The sequence below is a fragment of the Meles meles genome, chromosome 4 (genome assembly GCF_922984935.1).
Source record: "Meles meles chromosome 4, mMelMel3.1 paternal haplotype, whole genome shotgun sequence".
Taxonomy (NCBI): Eukaryota; Metazoa; Chordata; class Mammalia; order Carnivora; family Mustelidae; genus Meles; species Meles meles.
Window position 1 is genome coordinate 4891036 of NC_060069.1, and position 17898 is coordinate 4908933.

A 17898-nucleotide genomic window follows, 5' to 3' on the forward strand; every position below is an offset into this window, starting at 1 on the left:
GAAGTGTTTTGTTGGTGAATGGGTTATGTGAGTCAGCACATATTTCAGCAGCTCAACTTACTAGCACCTTTTAAGTCAGTCACTCAGGTGAGAACATTAATTTATTCCTTTCTTTGTTTCTGTACGTAAATCAGTGATTTCATTTATATATGTTATTTATATCTGCTCATTTCAGTGTATTTCTTTCTCATTAAAGTCCTTCTTAAGATTCCTATTTTTAAAGTCTTCCTCATTTTATCTTTACATATCTCTTAATGCTATCAAAGTAATATCTAGAGATATGTTAGGTCCAGACTTTAACTTTGAGCCTTTATTTCCTGTCTTCATTTGTGAAGATAGTAGGCTATATTGAGAATCAAATACATTATGAGATATAGTGCCTGTCATAGGTATACAAAGCATCTGGAAGAGAAAAAAGATTAGCTATATGGTATATATACATTTATTTTTGGTAATTTATTTATTTATTTATTTATTTTTTAAAATATTTTATTGATTTGACAGAGAGAAACCACAACTAGGCAGAGAGGCAGGCAGAGAGAGAGGAGGAAGCAGGCTCCCCGTGGAGCAGAGAGCCCGATGCAGGGCTTGATCCCAGGACCCTGGGTTGGGAAAACTAAGAGATAATGTGTAATTATGTGCTTTTAACCATAGATGATGATAATTTTGAATGATTCTATAAAACTGAAATGATTAGTGAATAATTTGTAAATTATTGCTGACATTTATATATAGAAATCATTGAAAATTTCCTGAAAATTATGGGGTATGTTTTAGTTATTTTTGTGCCAAGTGCTATGATTCATTAGTCAAATGTAAAGATGTTACATGGAATAAAGCATATATTGTCTTTTTTTTTTTTAAGATTTTATTTATTTATTTGACAGATCACAAGTAGGCAGAGAGGCAGGCAGAGAGAGAGGAGAAAGCAGGCTCCCCGCTGAGCAGAGAGCCCAGCCTGATGTGGGGCCCAGTCCCAGGACCCTGAGATTATGACCTGAGCCAAGGCAGAGGGGCTCAGCCGTCGTAGCCACCCAGGCGCCCCCATATATTGTCTTAACAAAGAGAGTGCTCTTTGAAGTAAATGTTATGATTTGTAAATTGATTTTTTTTGTTGTTGTTACTAGTTAATAAGAAACTTAAGTAGGGGCGCCTGGGTGGCTCAGTGGTTTAAGCTGCTGCCTTCCGCTCAGGTCATGATCTCAGGGTCCTGGGATCGAGTCCCACATCGGGCTCTCTGCTCAGCGGGGAGCCTGCTTCCCTCTCACTCTCTCTGTCTGTCTCTCTGCCTACTTATGATCTCTCTCTGTCAAATAAATAAATAAAATCTTTGAAAAAAAAAAAGAAGTAATTTTCTGTAGTAATACAGCTCTGAAGTTTTGAGAGGAATCGGTTTGTCAGTTTGGGGCCTTTAAAAATTTTTAATTAATTAAGTTAATATAAAGATACATTTATTTATTTTAGAGAGTGTGAATGGGAGGGGCGGAGGAAGAGGAAGAGAGAATCTCAAGAAGACTCCATACTGAGTATGGAGCCAGATGAGCGGCTTGATCTTAGGATACTGGGATCATGACCCCAGCTGCCAAGAGTCAGTGGCTTAACCAACTGTGCAACCCAGGTGCCTTGGCCTTTTTTTTTTAATGTACATTTTTTAAAAAAAGATTTTATTTATTTATCAATTTTATTTGACAGAGATCACAAGTAGGCAGATGGGCAGGCAGAGAGAGAGGGGAAAGCAGGCTCCCCCCTGAGCAGAGAGCCTGATGCAGGGCTCAATCCCAGGACCCTGAGATAACGACCTGAGCAGAAGGTAGAGAGGCCCAACCCACTGAGCCACCCAGGCGCCTCTTTAATGTAAATTTAAAAAAAAAATATTTTATTTATTTGACAGAGAGAAATCACAACTAGGCAGAGAGGGAGGCAGAGAGACTAGGAAGCCCCCCGATGGGGGGCTCGATCCCCGGACCCTGGGATCATGACCCAAGCCGAAGGCAGAGGCTTTAACCCACTGAGCCACCCAGGCGCCCCTAATGTAAATTTTTAAGAGTTTTATTTTCCCAATTACCAGAATCTCATAATGCGAGTTGTAAATAATACAGAAAATACAAGTAAGCAAAAAGAAAAAAATAGTTAAGTTCTTAACCACCAGTAGGTAGCCATTATTAAAACATTTTGATGTTTATCCTTTTAAACTTCTTGGTGTATGTTGCACGCTCAGGCTTACCAATTCGTAACAAATTTCGTAACAAATACGAAAGTTAATTCTAAACATGTTTGTTACTTTTTTCATTTAAAAGTTACTTTTTGAGGGGCGCCTGGGTGGTTCAGTGGTTAAGCATCTGCCTTTGGCCCGGGCCATGATCCCAGGGTCCTGGGATCATGCCTGGCATTGGGCTTCCTGCTCAGCGAGGAGGAGTCTGCTTCTCCCTCTCCCTCTGACTGCTGCTCTCCCTGCTTGTGCTCACTGTCTGTCAAGTAAATAAGTAAAATCATTAAAAAAAAAAAAAGTTACTTTTTGTGACAGATGATTTTTGGATTCTTGTTAAGCATTACAGTTCTCAGTTCAAACAGATCTTAGGAGAAAATGCGGTAAATGAAACCGATAAATGTGGATCTGCTTTGGTTGAAGGCAGCATGGAAATACAAAGCCTCAGTGTTTGGCTTTCTTCACTACCCCAAAGAGTCTGCCTTGGAGGTACCTCTTCTGAAGAACTCTATGCTTCCTATGGGATGCATAGTTGAAAACTTCTGCTAGGTACTTCTAATAGCTGCAGAGTATTCCTTTCTATGGCACCTGTGTTTCTTTTTTTTTTTTTTTCCATTTTTATTAATTTTTTCAGCGTAACAGTATTCATTCTTTTTGCACAACACCCAGTGCTCCATGCAAAACGTGCCCTCCCCATCACCCACCACCTGTTCCCCCAACCTCCCACCCCTGACCCTTCAAAACCCTCAGGTTGTTTTTCAGAGTCCATAGTCTCTTATGGTTCGCCTCCCCTCCCCAATGTCCATAGCCCGCTCCCCCTCTCCCAATCCCACCTCCCCCCAGCAAGGCACCTGTGTTTCTTGAAGGAAACCTGCCTTGATGAATATCATTAGTTGATACACTCCAGCTAGAGAGCCTTTGGGATTTGGTGCTGCATTGAGCCATGCCACATTCTTCCTGGGCAGCTCCTTGCCAGTAACTGAGCATAGCATACTAAGGGTGTAGCCATTTCTTCTGAACTTGGGACTTCTGTATGGGCAGTCTTTGCATCTGAATCCCCTGTTGGGCTGGCAGACAGAACTCATGATCTGAGGCTTGACAGTGATCAGACCTGCATTGCAGCCAGATGGCTTTCTCTGCTTATTCAACTTAATTCTCCCTTTCATTCTTCATAGGCATTTCTGACAAAGACGTTCTTACACTTCTAACTCCATTTTGGTCCTACTTCCCAGACAACCTGACCTGACACACATCCGTGTGTATGTGTGTGTGGTTTTTTTTTTTTTTTAATACACATTTTTAAGAGTTATAGATAATAATGTTGATGGTTTTAAAAAACAGACAAGGGCGCAAAATGAAAATTGCAATACCTCCTTTCTCCCAATCCTCTTTTTTATACCTGTGTCATATTCTCACTTATATCAGTATTTCCTGATTATCATCTTTAGGTAGTATCTATTTTCTTACTTTTCTAAAATATAAGGGGATTAGTGTATCTAGCATTTGTATTTGTATCTAGCTAATGTATCTAGCATTTCTTTTATCTCCCCCGTCTTTTTTTTATCTTGTCAAGACTTTGTTTAATATCTATAATTTGGACTTTGACTATAAATTCACTTTAAAAATTGAAGATCAACAATAGTATTAACCATATTATAATTACTTAAATGTAATTCAGTCCTGAACCAAGTGATTTGGTTGAAACTGTAAAGGAGGAATGTAAATCCATCTGTCTTATCTCTGCCAAGGAAAATCTTCAGATTTCATTCTAGATGCTTAACTATTTCAAAATGTTCCTTTTGTTTATACTGTCTTCTTTAGTGGGTTCAAAAAACAAGTCACACTACTTGGGATTGAATCCCAGCATCAACAGTTACTGGTAATATGATCTTGAATAAGTTAATTAGGTTCTCTGTATTAAGATTTTTGATTGCAAAATTGGTTTAACAGTTCTTGTATTAGTTTTCTGTTACCATTGTAGCAAATTACTGCAACTTAGCATATTTCAATGTTTGTATGCCAGAAATTCAGTGGGTTGGGCTGAGTCTCTAAAGTCTTACAAGGCCGAAATCTGTTGGTAGGCCTGGTTCCTTTTTGGAAACTTTATGAGAGAAACTTTCCTTGATCATTCAGATGGTTGGCAGAATTGATTTCTAAGAAGTTATAGGACTGAGCTCCCATTTCCTTGTTCACTGTCAACATGATGAGGGGAGTCATTCTCTGCTTCTAGAGACCACTCACTTTCTTTGGTTTATGGTGTCCTTCATCCCTCAGTCAGCCATGAAGGGTTGAGTTTCTCTTAAGCTTCAGATTTCTCTGGCCTCTTCTGCTGATCTTTGCTATTCTGCCTTCCTCTTTTACTTTTAAAAAAAGGCTCATATGATTACATTTGGGTTTACCTTTGTAAATTATGATAGTCTCCCTATTTATTTTTGTTTTTTTAAACATTTTAAAAATTTATTTGACACAGAGAGGGAGAGAGCAAGCACAAGCTGGGGCAGGCAGGGGAAAAACAGGCTCCTCACTGAGCAAGGAGTACGATGTGGGGTCAGTCCCAGGACCCTGGAATCATGACCTGAGCCAAAGGCAGCAGCTTAACTGACTGAGCCACCCACGTGCCCCTAATCTCCCTATTTTTAAGTTCCCAATTCTTCTGCCGTATAACAAGACATACACAGGAATAACAGCGGAGAGTGAAGATCATGGTGGGGCCAACATCTTGCCTACCATAGTCCCCCGCCCCCCAGGCCTCTGTGATCCATATCTATCTCATAAAAAATACGTTAATTTCATCCCATCCCATGGTCTCCAAAGGTCTTAACCTATTATAGTGTCAATTCAGAGTTTAAAAATCTCATCTAAATCTTATCAGCTCCTAAGCCCCAAGTCTTGTATCTAAATCAACTATGGGGGAAACTTTCTGTCGACTTATGTATGAAGCTTAAAGAAACTGGAAACTTTCTGTCGACTTATGTATGAAGCTAAAGAAACTGTTCCCCCCAAAATACAATGGTGTGTATAACTTTAGGAAGACAGTTATAGACAGTTTGGTTTAAAAAGGGAGAGAATAGAAAAAACGAGTCACAAGTTTCTAGTAATTTTAAAAAGACCAGCTAGGAAACAATACTTGATTTCAAGGCCTGGGAATAATGCTCTGAAGTTTGCAGCTTTAAAATTCTGGGCTTACCCTCTCTGGTTATTTTTGTAGGTTTTCATCTTTTGTTTTTCCTCAGATTTGTTAATTCTTGGTTGTCTGTGCATATTTTTTTTTTTTTAAGATTTTATTCATTTATTTGACAGAGAGAGAGAGAGAGATCACAAGTAGGCAGAGAGGCAGGCAGAGAGAGAGGAGGAAGCAGGCTCCCTGCGGAGCAGAGAGCCCGATGCGGGGCTCGATCCCAGGACCCTGAGATCATGACCTGAGCCGAAGGCAGCGGCTTAATCCACTGAGCCACCCAGGCGCCCCTGTCTGTGCATATTAATGAAAGATTAAGTTGGTTAGTTTAGGGTAACTGACTGGCATGAGTTTGTCTGCTGCAGGTTTGTTTCATTCATAGGTCTCTTTCTAGACTGTGGCATGTGGTAGGTTTATTTACTGTAAGACATACATTCTCAAAGGGATAAAAATTGGTTGGGGGGGTAAATTTTTTTTTATGGATAAGCCTCAGATATACATACGGTATGCAAACAGACACACAGTGTATCTGTGGTACTAAAATTTCATGAAGGATATGTTTGGAGGGGTGAGGGATGAATGTCTAAAAAACTCCTTGAGGGTCAATAATGGAAAGAAAGGTGGGAAAATGGTGCTTATCTGATTGAGGAGGAGGCAGTCTGTTAGGTACCCATAATTGTCAAACTAATCACGGCTTATTTGGGAGAATGAGAGTGCTTTAGTGTCTCTAGTGCTACTCTGCTTTTCTTTCAGGCTTCAACATCCAACCTAGGAGCCCTCCACTGAATTACACACTGTATTTAGATCCTTAGCTAACGTTAAAAACTGTGATCCATAGTATAAAATGATTTATGTTGTTAATGTAGTACACACATATATATGAATTAATAAATGAACAAATTTTCACAAAATTATATATTCTAACATTGTATTTTCTGTTCTATTCTAGATTGTTAAATTGCTAGTTGTACCCACCAAAAATATTTCCAACCTACTGATTGAAGAGCAGTTTAGATTATTACTTGAGCTTAATCTTGAGGCTGACAGCCATTGCTCTCAGCTCTTTCACTTTAAGCAGGGAAAGGAGGAGAGACCTAATTACCTAAGTCATTTGGAACGCAGTTCCTTAATTACTGATTTACGTAGTTATATCCTTGATGAAATCCCACCCTCACCTTTTACTCATTGTATTTTAAGTTTACAGGCTCTTTGGCTTTGTTGGGAAGACCCAAACTACTGCCTTGGTTATAATTTACTTTGTCACTTTTTCTTTTTATTAACACATAATGTATTGTTTGCACCAGGGGTACAGGTCTGTGAATCATCAGGCTTACACACTTCACAGTGCTCAGATTAGCACATACCCTCCCCAATGTCCATAACCCAACCACCCTCTCCCTAACCCTCACATCCCAGCAACCCTCAGTTTGTTTTGTTAGATTGAGTCTCTTATGGTTTGTTTCCCTGCTGATCCCATCTTGTTTCATTTTTGCCCTTTCCTATCCCCCCAAAACCCCCTGCCCTTCCCCTCAAATTCCTCATATCAGAGAGATCATATGTTAATTGTCTTTCTCTGATTGACTTATTTCACTCAGCATAATACCCCCTAGTTCCATCCACGTCGTTGCAAATGGCAAGATTTCATTTCTTTTGGCAGCTGCACAGTATTCCATTGTGTATAAATAACCACATCTCCTTTATCTCTTCATCTGTTGATGGACATCTAGGTTCTTTGCATTGTTTGGCTATTGTGGACATCGCTGCTATAAACATTCGGGTGCACGTGCCCCTTCGGATCACTACATTTGTATCTTCAGGGTAAATACCGGTAGTGTGATTGCTGGGTCGTAGGGTAGCTCTATTTTCAACTTTTTGAGGAACCTCCTTGCTGTTTTCCAGAGTGGCTGCACCAGCTTGCATTCCCACCAACAGTGTAGGAGGGTTCCCTTTTCTCTGCATCCCCGCCAGCATCTGTCGTTTCCTGATTTGTTCATTTTAGCCGTTCTGACTGGTGTAAGGTGGTATCTCATTGTGGTTTTGATGTGTATTTCCCTGATGCCGAGTGGTGCGGAGCACTTTTTCATGTGTCTGTTGGCCATCTGCCATCTGGATGTCTTCTTTGTAGAAATGTCTGTTCATGTCTTCTGCCCATTTCTTGATTGGTTATTTGTTCTTTGGGTGTTGAGATCGATAAGTTCTTTCTTTTTTTTTTTTTAATATTTTGTTTATTTATTTGACAGATCACAAGTAGGCAGAGAGGAAGGGAAGCAGGCTCTCTGCTGAGCAGAGAGCCCGTTGCGGGGCTCGATCCCAGGAGCCTGAGACCATGACCTGAGCCGAAGGCAGAGACTTAACCCACTGAGCCACCCAGGGGTCCATCAATAAGTTCTTTATAGATTTTGGATACTAGCCCTGTATCTGATATGTCATTTGCGAATATCTTCTTCTGTTTTGTCGGTTGTCTTTTGGTTTTGTTGACTGTTTCCTTTACTGTGCAAAAGCTTTTATCTTGATGAAATCCCAGTAGTTCATTTTGCCCTTGCTTCCCTTGCCTTTGGTGATATATCACTAGGAAGAAGTTGCTGTGGCTGAGGTCGAAAAGGTTGCTGCCTGTGCTCTCCTCAAGGATTTTGATGGATCCTTGTTCTCACATTGAGGTCTTTCATCAATTTTGAGTCAATTTTTGTGTGTGGTGTGAGGAAATGTTCCAGTTTTATTCTTCTGCATGTGGCTGTCCAATTTCCCAACACCATTTGTTGAAGAGACTGTCTTTTTTCCATTTCCATTTCCTGCTTTGTCAAAGATTATTTAACCGTAGAGTTGAGGGCCTATTTCTGGGCTCTCTGTTCTGTTCCATTGATCTATGTGTCTGTTTCTGTGCCAATACCATACTGTCTTGATGAAGATAGCTTTGTAATAGAGCTTGAAGTCTGGAATTGTGATGCCACCAACCTTGGCTTGCTTTGTCAACATTGCTCTGGCTGTTCAGGGTCTTTTCTGGTTCCATATAAATTTTAGGGTTTTTCGTTCCATTTCTTTGTGGAAAACAATGGATGGTATTCTGATAGGGATTGCATTAAACATGTAGATTGCTTTAGGTAGCATAGACAGTTTCACAGTATTTGTTCTTCCAGTTCATGAGCATGGAACGTTTTTCCATTTCTTTGTGTCTTCTTCCGTTTCTTTCACAAGTACTTTGTAGTTTTCTGAGTACAGAGTCTTTGCCTCTTAGGTTAGGTTTATTCCTAGGTATCTTATGGTTTTGAGTGCAATTGTAAATGGGATCGACTGCTCAATTTCTCTTTCTCCTCTTGTTGTTTGTGCATAGAAATGCAGCTGGTTTCTGTGCAGTGATTTTATATCCTGACATGTAAGTGAATTCCTATATGAGTTCTGGCATTTTTGGAGTGGAGTATTTTGGGTTTTCCACATAAAGTATTGTATCATTTGCAGAGAGTGAGAGTTTGACTTCTTCTTTGCCTATTCAGACGCCTTTAATTTCTTTTTGTTGTCTGATTGCTGAGGCTAGGACTTCTAGTACTATGTTGAATAGCAGTGGTGATAGTGGACATTCCTGCCGTGTTCTGACCTTAGGGGAAAAGCTCTCAGTTTTCCCCCTTTGAGAATGATATTTGACGTGGGTTTTTCATAGATGGCTTTGATGATATTGAGATATGTATCCTCTATCCCTACACTTTGAAGAGTTTTGATCAAGAAGGGATGCTGTACTTTGTCGAATGCTTTTTCAGCAACTGTTGAGAGTATCATACGGTTCTTGTTCTTTCTTTCATTAATGTACCGTATCACATTGATTGAGTTGCGGGTGTTGAACCAACCTTGCAGCCCTGGAATAAATCCCACTTGGTCGGGGTGAATAATCCTTTTAGTGTACTGTTGGAGCCTATTGGCTAGTATTTTGATGAGAATTTTTGCATCCGTGTTCATCAAGGATATGGGCCTGTGATTCTCTTTTTTGGTGGGGTCTTTGTCTGGTTTTGGGATCAAGGTAGTGCTGGCCTCATAAAACGAGTGTTTTATTAGGAGAATAGGTATTAATTCTTCTTTAAGTGCTTGGTGGCATTCCCCTGGGAAGCCGTCTGGCCCTGGGCTCTTGTTTGTTGGGAGATTTTTGATGACTGCTTCAGTCTCCTTACTGGTTACGGGTCTGTTCAGGTTTTCTACATCTTCCTGGTTCAGTTTTGTTAGTTTATACGTCTCTAGGAATGCACCCATTTCTTCCAGATTGTCAAATTTGCTGGCGTATAGTTGCTCATAGTACGTTCCTAAAATTGTTCGTATTTCTTTGGTGTTGGTTGTGATCGCTCCTCTTTCATTCACGATTTTATTAATTTGGGTCCTTTCTCTTTTCTTTTGCAGAAGTCTTGCCGGGGGTGTCTATCAGTCTTATTAATTCTTTCAGAGAACCAGCTCCTGGTTTCATTGATTTGTTCTCCAGTTCTTTGGTTTCTGTCTCATTGATTTCTGTTCTGATCTTGATTATTTCTCTTCCCCTGCTGGGTTTAGGCTTCCTTCACTGTTCTTTCTCCAGGTCCTTTAGGTGTAGGGTGAGGTTGTGTACTTGAGACCTTTCTTGTTTCTTGAGAAAGGCTTGTATCGCTATATACTTTCCTCTCAGGACTGCCTTTGCTGTGTCCCACAGATTTTGAACAGTTGTGTTTTCATTATCATTTCTTTCCTGAATTTTTTCAGTTCTTTAATTTCCTTGTTGACCCATTCATTCTTTAGTAGGATGCTCTTTAGCCTCCGCGTATTTGCGTTCTTTCCAGCTTTCCTCTTGTGATTGCGTTCTCGCTTCAGAGCTAGAACATTGTGGTCTGATAATATTCAGGGAATGATCCCATCTTTGGTACTGGTTAAGACCTGATTCGTGAGCCAGGATGTGATCTGTTCTGATGCATGTTCCATGTGCACTAGAGAAAAGAATGTGTATTCTGTTGCTTTCGGATGGAATGTTCTGAATGTGTCTGTGATGTCCGTCTAGTCCAGTGTGTCATTTAAAGCCTTTATTTCCTTGTTGATCTTTTGCTCAGATGATCTGTCCGTTTCTGTGAGGGAGGTGTTAAAGTCCCCTACTGTTTTTGTATTATTGTCAATGTGGTTCTTTGATTTTGTTATTAATTGGTTTATATAATTGGCTATTCCCAGGTTAGGGGCATAGACATTTAAAACTGTTAGATCTTCTTGTTGGACAGACCCTTTAAGTATAATAGGGTGTCCTTCCTCAACTCTTGTGGGTTATTCTGCCTTCAGCTCGGGTCATGGTCTTGGGGTCCTGGGATCGAGCCCCGCGTCGGGCTCTCTGCTCAGCGGGGAGCCTGCTTCCTCCTCTCTTTCTGCCTGCCTCTCTGCTTACTCGTGATCTCTCTCTGTCAAATAAATCTTTAAAAAAAAATGTAATTTATCTTATATCACGTTTGCCACCCTGGCTTTCTTTTGATGTCCATTAGCATTGTAAATTATTTTCTACCCCCTCACTTTCAAATGGAGGTGTCTTTGGGTCAGAATGGGTTTCTTGTAGACAGCATATCGATGTGTCTTTTTTTTTTTTTTTTTTTTAATACATTCTGATACCCTGTGTCTTTTGATTGGGACATTTATCCCATTTACATTCAGGGTAACTATTGGTGAATATGGAAATAGTGCCATTTTATTTCCTGTAAGGTGACTGTTACTGTATATTGTCTCTGTTCCTTTGTGGTCTGTTACTTTTAGGCTTCCTTTTTGCTTATATGACCCCTTTCAGTATTTTTTGTATGGCTGGTTTGATGTTTGTAAATTTTCTTAATTTTCGTTTGTCCTGGAAGCTTTTTATCTCCCCTATTTTCAGTGACAGCCTACCTGGGTGTAGTATCCTTGGCTGGATATTTTTCTTGTTTAGTGCTTTGGATATATCATGCCAGTCCTTTCTGGCCTGCCAGATCTCTCTGGATAGGTCAGCTGCCAGTCTAATATTTCTGCCATTGTATGTTATAGACTTCTTGTCCTGAGCTACTTTCTGGATTCTCTTTTTGTCACTGAGACTTGTAAGTTTTACTGTTAGATGACGGGGTGTGGACCTATTTTTACTAAATTTGAGGGGTGCTTCTCTGTGCCTCCTGGATTTTGATGCTTGTTTCTTTTCCATATTAGCAAAATTCTCCACTATAATCTGCTCTAATTTTCCTTCTGCACCCTCTCGCCCCCTTTCTCTGGAATCCCAATTAATCTAGTACTGTTTCGTCTTATGGCATCGATTATGTCTGGATAGTCTCTCCTCGTGGTCCAATAGTTGTCTCTCTTTTGCTCAGCTTCTTTATTGTCTGTCATTTGCTCTTCTTTATCACTAATTTTCTCTTCTGCCTCATTTGTCCTAGCAGTAAGAGACTCCATTTTTTATTGCACCTCATTAATTGCTTTTTAAATTTCAGTTTGGTTAGATTTTAGTTCTTTTATTTCTCCAGAAAGTGTTTTTATTTCTTCAGACAGTGTCTCTCTAATATCTTCCATGCTTTTTTTGTGCCCAGTTAGGCCCTTGATAATCATCATTCTGAATTCTGGTTCTGACATACTACTAATGTCTGTTTTGATTAGGTCCTTAGCTGTCAGTATTGCCTCTTGTTCATTTTTTTTGTGACTAGTACTTCTGCCTTGTCATTTTATCCAGATAGGAATAGATGAACGAGAGAATAAAATACTAAAAGGGTGGCAAAGACCCCAGAAAAATATATGCTAAACAAATCAAAAGAGACCATAAACCAGGGGGAGACTAAAGGTGGCAGAAGTAAAAAACAAAAAACATATATATTAGACTGGTGAATAGAACAGAGCCAACCACTTGACTTGGGTGTATTGTGGTTTCATAGAAGAAAGTACCTCCTAAAACTTTAAAGAAAGAAAAACCTACATATATATGTACACAAAAATAAGGGTAAACATGATGAAAGAATGGAATGAGTGTATAGATGAAAATTCTTAAAAGTTTCTTAATAAGCAATTGATAGGATAAGTTGTTTGGGAAAAGAAAAAAGAGGAGACTGTGTGATCAGGCTGGAGACTAGAATAACGCCATATGTGATTTAGGGTATATTTTGATCTGTTAGACAAAATTTTATCCCAGAATTTTAAGGGAAAAACTGTATATGTGTTCAAAAAATAAGGTTAAATATAATGAAGGTATAAAATATTACTATAACAATGGAAAATTAAATACATTTTTGAAATAGATGTTCATAAGATAAAATAGTTATAAAATGTTGAAAGAGGAAAAGTTAAAGTAGAATAAGAGAAAATAAAATAATTTAACTTCGAAAGACTAAAGTATCATGGGATAAAGCCATGAATTCTATATGTTGCCTTTCCCTAGCTCTGGAGTTCCACCATTCTCATTGATTGGTAATCTTGGTCTTGGCTGAATGTTCTTGCTGATCTTCTGGCGGAGGGGGCCTCTTGAAGTGATTCTCAAACGCCTTTTCCTGAGGCATAATTGCATTGCTCTTGCCAGGGGGTGGGCTAAGTTACCTGCTGGGGTTTGCTCTCAGTAGCTTTTGTTCCCTGAATGTTTTCTGTAGGGCTTTGTAGGACGGGAGTCACGATGGCGGCCTCAAATCTCCTGCCCGAGGAGCTGAGAGCTTGGGGTCTCACTCCTCATTTTGCTGTCAGAGAAAAGCAGTCAATTGCTCTCATCTCCCTGGTCTCTGGCTGCACTCCGTGCTCACCTGGCCAGTGACCGAGCGTTTCTGTCTCTGGCGCATGGCTCCGTTTGGAGTCTCCAAACCAAGCAGATTTTTGCTGCATGCTCCCGAGCTGCTTCTCTTGGAGGAGTAAGGAGAGGGTCTCTCTGGAGTTGCCACTTGGGGTCCCTGCTTGAAGAGCATTGGTCTGACTGTGCCTTGGAATTCGGTTTAAGGTAACCCTGGGCTGAGAGTGCACTCCTCAGCTCTGTCTCTGTAGCCGGCTTCCCTGCTCCAATACCTGGCAGCTCTGCCACACTCAGAAACCCCCTTTTTGTGACCCCGCATGTCCTGAGACCACACTGTCCCCGTGAGGGCTCCACCACTTCTTAGCCGCTGGAGCTATGTCCCTCAGTGGAGCAGACCTCTAAAAGTTCTGATTTTGTGCTCTGATGCTCTGGTGCTTGCTGGGAGGCGGCCCCTCCTCCTGCAGTCTGTCTTTCCTCGCTTGGGATTCTCTGCCTGTCCTTCCTTTCGGAAAGTGGTGGATTTTTTGTTTGTAGAATTGCTGTTCTTTTCTTCTGTGTCATGTTGAGTTTTTAGGTGTTCAGAATGGTTTGATAACTGTCTCGCTGGACTCCTGGGACCTGATGATATTTGTCTCCTACTCTTCCACCATCTTGCTTCCTCCTCCTCTAGTCACTTTTTCTTGATCTGGTCTCATTCATTGTATTTTCAAGGTGTTACCCAAAATTTCTAATCTGTTGATAGAACGCTTTTTCTCTCATACGTTTATGATTCGAATTGTTTTCTTTCTGAGTTTGTTAAAAATAGAACAAAACAACTTCCTGTTGTTACCTAAACACCAGGAGTGGGAGAAAAGACATTTGTGTGCTCGCTCAGTCTGCTGTCTTGAATTGGAAGTCCTGTAGGTATTTAGCAGTTCTCAAGTGTTTTATTTTGTTTTCCAGTTTTTCTAAAAGCTTATTATTACTAAAGTGCATGCATAGCCATGATTATTTTTAGGAATGATTATAGTATGTTGTCTACCTGTATCACATATATCTAGTTACATGTAAAATCCAGTTCCTCTTTTCCCTGGTTCTAATTGGTTTGGTCATGGTTATGTGCAGGTTTTTCTGGTAATGCTGTCAGGGGTGTTTTGAATTTTAGTTCTACCACTTACTAGCTCTTTGCCTTTAGGCAAATTACCTCATTTCTCTGTAACTGTTTGCTTATTATAAAGCAAGGATAACTGTATGGACTTCATAGGGTTGTGAGAATTAAATGTTAGGGCATGTGAAGAAAGCTCTTAGGACAGTGCTTATCATGTAGGAAGCATTTAATAATTGTTATTTGTCTATATCAACATCATAGCCATACTTGTCCATACACATATATATCCTTTTGCTTAAAATGAAAATCACATATATTTTAGCCTCTAGAACATTTTTTATCTAGCTTCATAGGTGAGCTAGTTGTTCCTTTGTTTTCAACCTACTTGATTTTCATTAAAAAATAATTCTTTTTTGTTTCGCTGGAATTATTAAGCTAGGATATTGGTCTAAGAAGGAATTGGCTACGCTAAGGGTGAGATGTAACTAGAGAAACATGAGTTTGTTGGGATGAAGCATTGGAGATTGCAAACTATATTCACTTACATGGGCTTCATAGATAATAGTTAATGGAAAGGGATATATACTCAGAGTGGGTTAGAACATTGATTGTACTACAACTTACTCTCCATATGACCTTGGGTATGTTTTCTTTGTCCCAGTTTCACTACCTTTAAAGTGGAGAAAATAAGGGATATTGTGAATATCCCATGAATTAACACATGCAGGTTGCCTAGTTACACTTAGCTGTTTGTATTGTTAACATTTTGTGAGAATTTTGAATTCATTGTTTGGCTGTGTTTAGAGTTTGTATAAGTATTAGGAATGTGGGGTTGAAATAAAGGATGAGATTTTTATATGGAAAAGAGGAATTTATTATGTACTTTCACTCTAGAGATGGACTAAAATTTAGGACAAAGGAAATACCTAGGTTAGAAAAGACTTCATTAATATAATAATACTTAAGACATTGGACCTTCTAGGGTTGTTTGGAGGACTTAGGAGCCATACCTGATTATTGCTATGGTGCCTTGCTGCTAGTTCTCTCACTTAACAGCCTTTCAATCAGTTTCTGTCTTTCATCCTTGTTATACCTTATTTTCTGAATTTCTCCTTTAGTTAAGAGGAGTAGTACTCAGTTTTTAAAATCCTTCCTTGGAAGTTATACAAAATTTGAAGTTAAAATATATAAGAAACAGTATCTTATGTCATGCAGTTTGTTGTTTCTTTAAAAAGAAGTTTATTAGTGGAAATATTTTCCTTCCCAGCTCTTGAGTATTACATAGGTTAGTAGCCATTTCAGTATGTTTTATCTAGTAATCCTATTTGTAGCAATTTCTTCTGAATCACTTAACACTCTAGTAATACTTTTTATGCGTTTACTTACATGAGTAGATGTTTGAGTATAGTTTAAGAAGAAGATTTCTCAAGACTGCTCAGTTTTGTTTACTACTTTTCCCTTTATGGACATTCATTTAGTACTAATTGAGGTTACTTTACAGAGACAAGGTTTTTTGGGGGGAAAGTTTTCTATTGCAGAATTGCACACTGTTCAAATGACTTGGTTAACCCTGGCTAACTGTGCCATATCTTCATGAGAAGGAATTGCCCCAGGATAATCTTGGAAGAAGAGAGATGTCTATCTCTGGTAATTTGCTAAAATGATGATTTTTCTTGAAAAAGGTAGAATTTTGTGTTTCATACTTGTCTGTAGATCTTTTCATTACCTGTGAAATATGTGTCTCACACACACACACACACACACACACACACACACACACACACACCATATGTATGTTGAAAAACATTTTGGTTTACTACATTTAGGGCCAACTTTTTCATTAGTAAAATTGCATGAAAATTTGGCAGTTTATTGCAGCATATGGTCGTTCATTCATTATTCTTGATGGTCCATTGCCGAATGTAGTTCTGATCATTCTTCTTTACTGTATCAGTTTTGTGCATTACTAAACATGGTATTCAATCATTCTGTTATTAATTGTAGGCTTGGTTTTGAAATTTACAACTGCAATAGCCCTTGGTTCAAGAATATCAAATAGCCCTTTTGTTATGAAGTAGTTGCCCTGTTATGGTAGTTGAGTTTTTTGTTTCATTTGAGTAATATGCTATGTTGAGCTTTGGTTGTTAATTGATAGATGTGGTATCCTCTCTGTGAGAGCTTTTAAAATGCATAACACGTATTTCGGAAAGCAGCTGTTGCTATGGCAACTCTCGGGTCACTTGCAGCTCAGCTTACATGATTGGCTGTTAATGGAGTCTAATATGCTTGAGAAGAGAACTGAACAAATGAAAGAGGGTTTTGAAGGAATCCCCTTAAAGCTCTTGAAGTTTAACTGAAAAGCACCTGAAAATTTAACACTTATATTACTGTTTTATACAACTGTACTGGAAATAGTTTTATGAATAATGAAGGCGAGAGAGAACAAATTTTTGGAAAAAATAATTTTCTGAACCCTTTGAAGAACGTTGAAAGCTTGTGTTGTTACTTTTTTTCATTTTACTATTGCTTAAAGAAGTGTTCTCAATAGCTTTCAGTTACATTTTGTATTCTACCTTCTCTAGCACCTACCTCAGAGGAGTTAATTAGATTGAAGCATGAGAAGGTTGTTAATTGTGCAGGGACAGAAAGAATGGTAAACTCAGGAATCATGTCTAAATTCACTCTGGTTATGTGAGTTAGAGTCTGCTCTTTCTTGAATTCTTAAGGTAGTCTCATGAACCTTCCTCTCTTTAGGCATGTGTGAATGGTGTGAAAAGGGGTGGTGGTGGTATGTACTTTGGATTTTGAGGCCTATAAAGTAAGTAAAATGAAGTCTAATTGAGAACTGCCATAGTAAAAATTAATAAGAGCCATTCAAAATGACATAGTAATATCTGTCTTGTTAAATGATGGAGTTTTCATCAGTATCTACCACCTCCTTTGTAACTGTGGTACTAATTTTGGCAGTTAGATAACATCAAATGTAATTAAACTGAATTATGAAATTTAAAGTTTAGATTAAATGCATTAAAATAGTAAAGTAACATCACGTTAGAGTGATTTTACTTTGTAAAACGCGTGTCAGCTGGCCAGTTCAGCAAGCGTAGGAAATAGGACTAGGGCATGTAGATTATTTTAAGTATTTGCTGTTTCTAATTTATATTAGTAAAAAATATTGATTATGGTGATAGTGTTGAAACTGATACACCAAATAAGTTATAGCTATTAATGTGTATAATTCTATTAGATTTTCTGATTTTGCTAGCAAAAATAACTAGTGATAAAAAATTAATCAGCACTTAACACCCTAAATTACCTTTGATTTACTATTTTCTTTATTAAGGAAACACTTTGGAATAGTAAAGATAAACTTTTCATAAGAAACTACATATATAAATATAGAATACCTTCAATTCTATTTTGATAGAACACTTTAGAAGTTCATTAAACACCTTCTAGACACTAAAATCTAGGTTCATCCTCACTGTGACCTTTGGAAATATTTTAAAAAATAATTTTGTTTTTAAATGCCTGGTGACTATAGGTCCTGGTCTGCCTTGGGCAGTTCTGGTAGTACTGGATTAGTCTGTTCCTAATGTAATTATTTATAGTGGTTGCATTTTATATTTATCAGGAAATATAAAGAAAAGTAGAGAAAGTCACATATAAATCTGTAATTCATAGGTTGCTACTGTCAACTGTGACATTTCCTTTTCAGTCTTTTTGTGCAT

General features: G+C 38.7%; 1 protein-coding gene across 5 annotated transcripts in view; it reads left to right on the forward strand.

The window, feature by feature from the left end:
* The window catches only part of STAG1 (stromal antigen 1), a 453722-nt gene that overhangs the window by 74747 nt on the left and 361077 nt on the right, over nt 1-17898 (forward strand). The window contains exon 1 of one of the 5 annotated variants that reach the window (XM_046002312.1): nt 1603-1618. The exons of the other annotated variants lie outside the window; for them this stretch is intronic. The gene's annotated coding sequence lies outside the window, so the exon portion shown is untranslated. Of the gene's footprint in view, nt 1-1602; nt 1619-17898 lie in introns of those variants that run through there. 5 annotated transcript variants of the gene reach the window in all.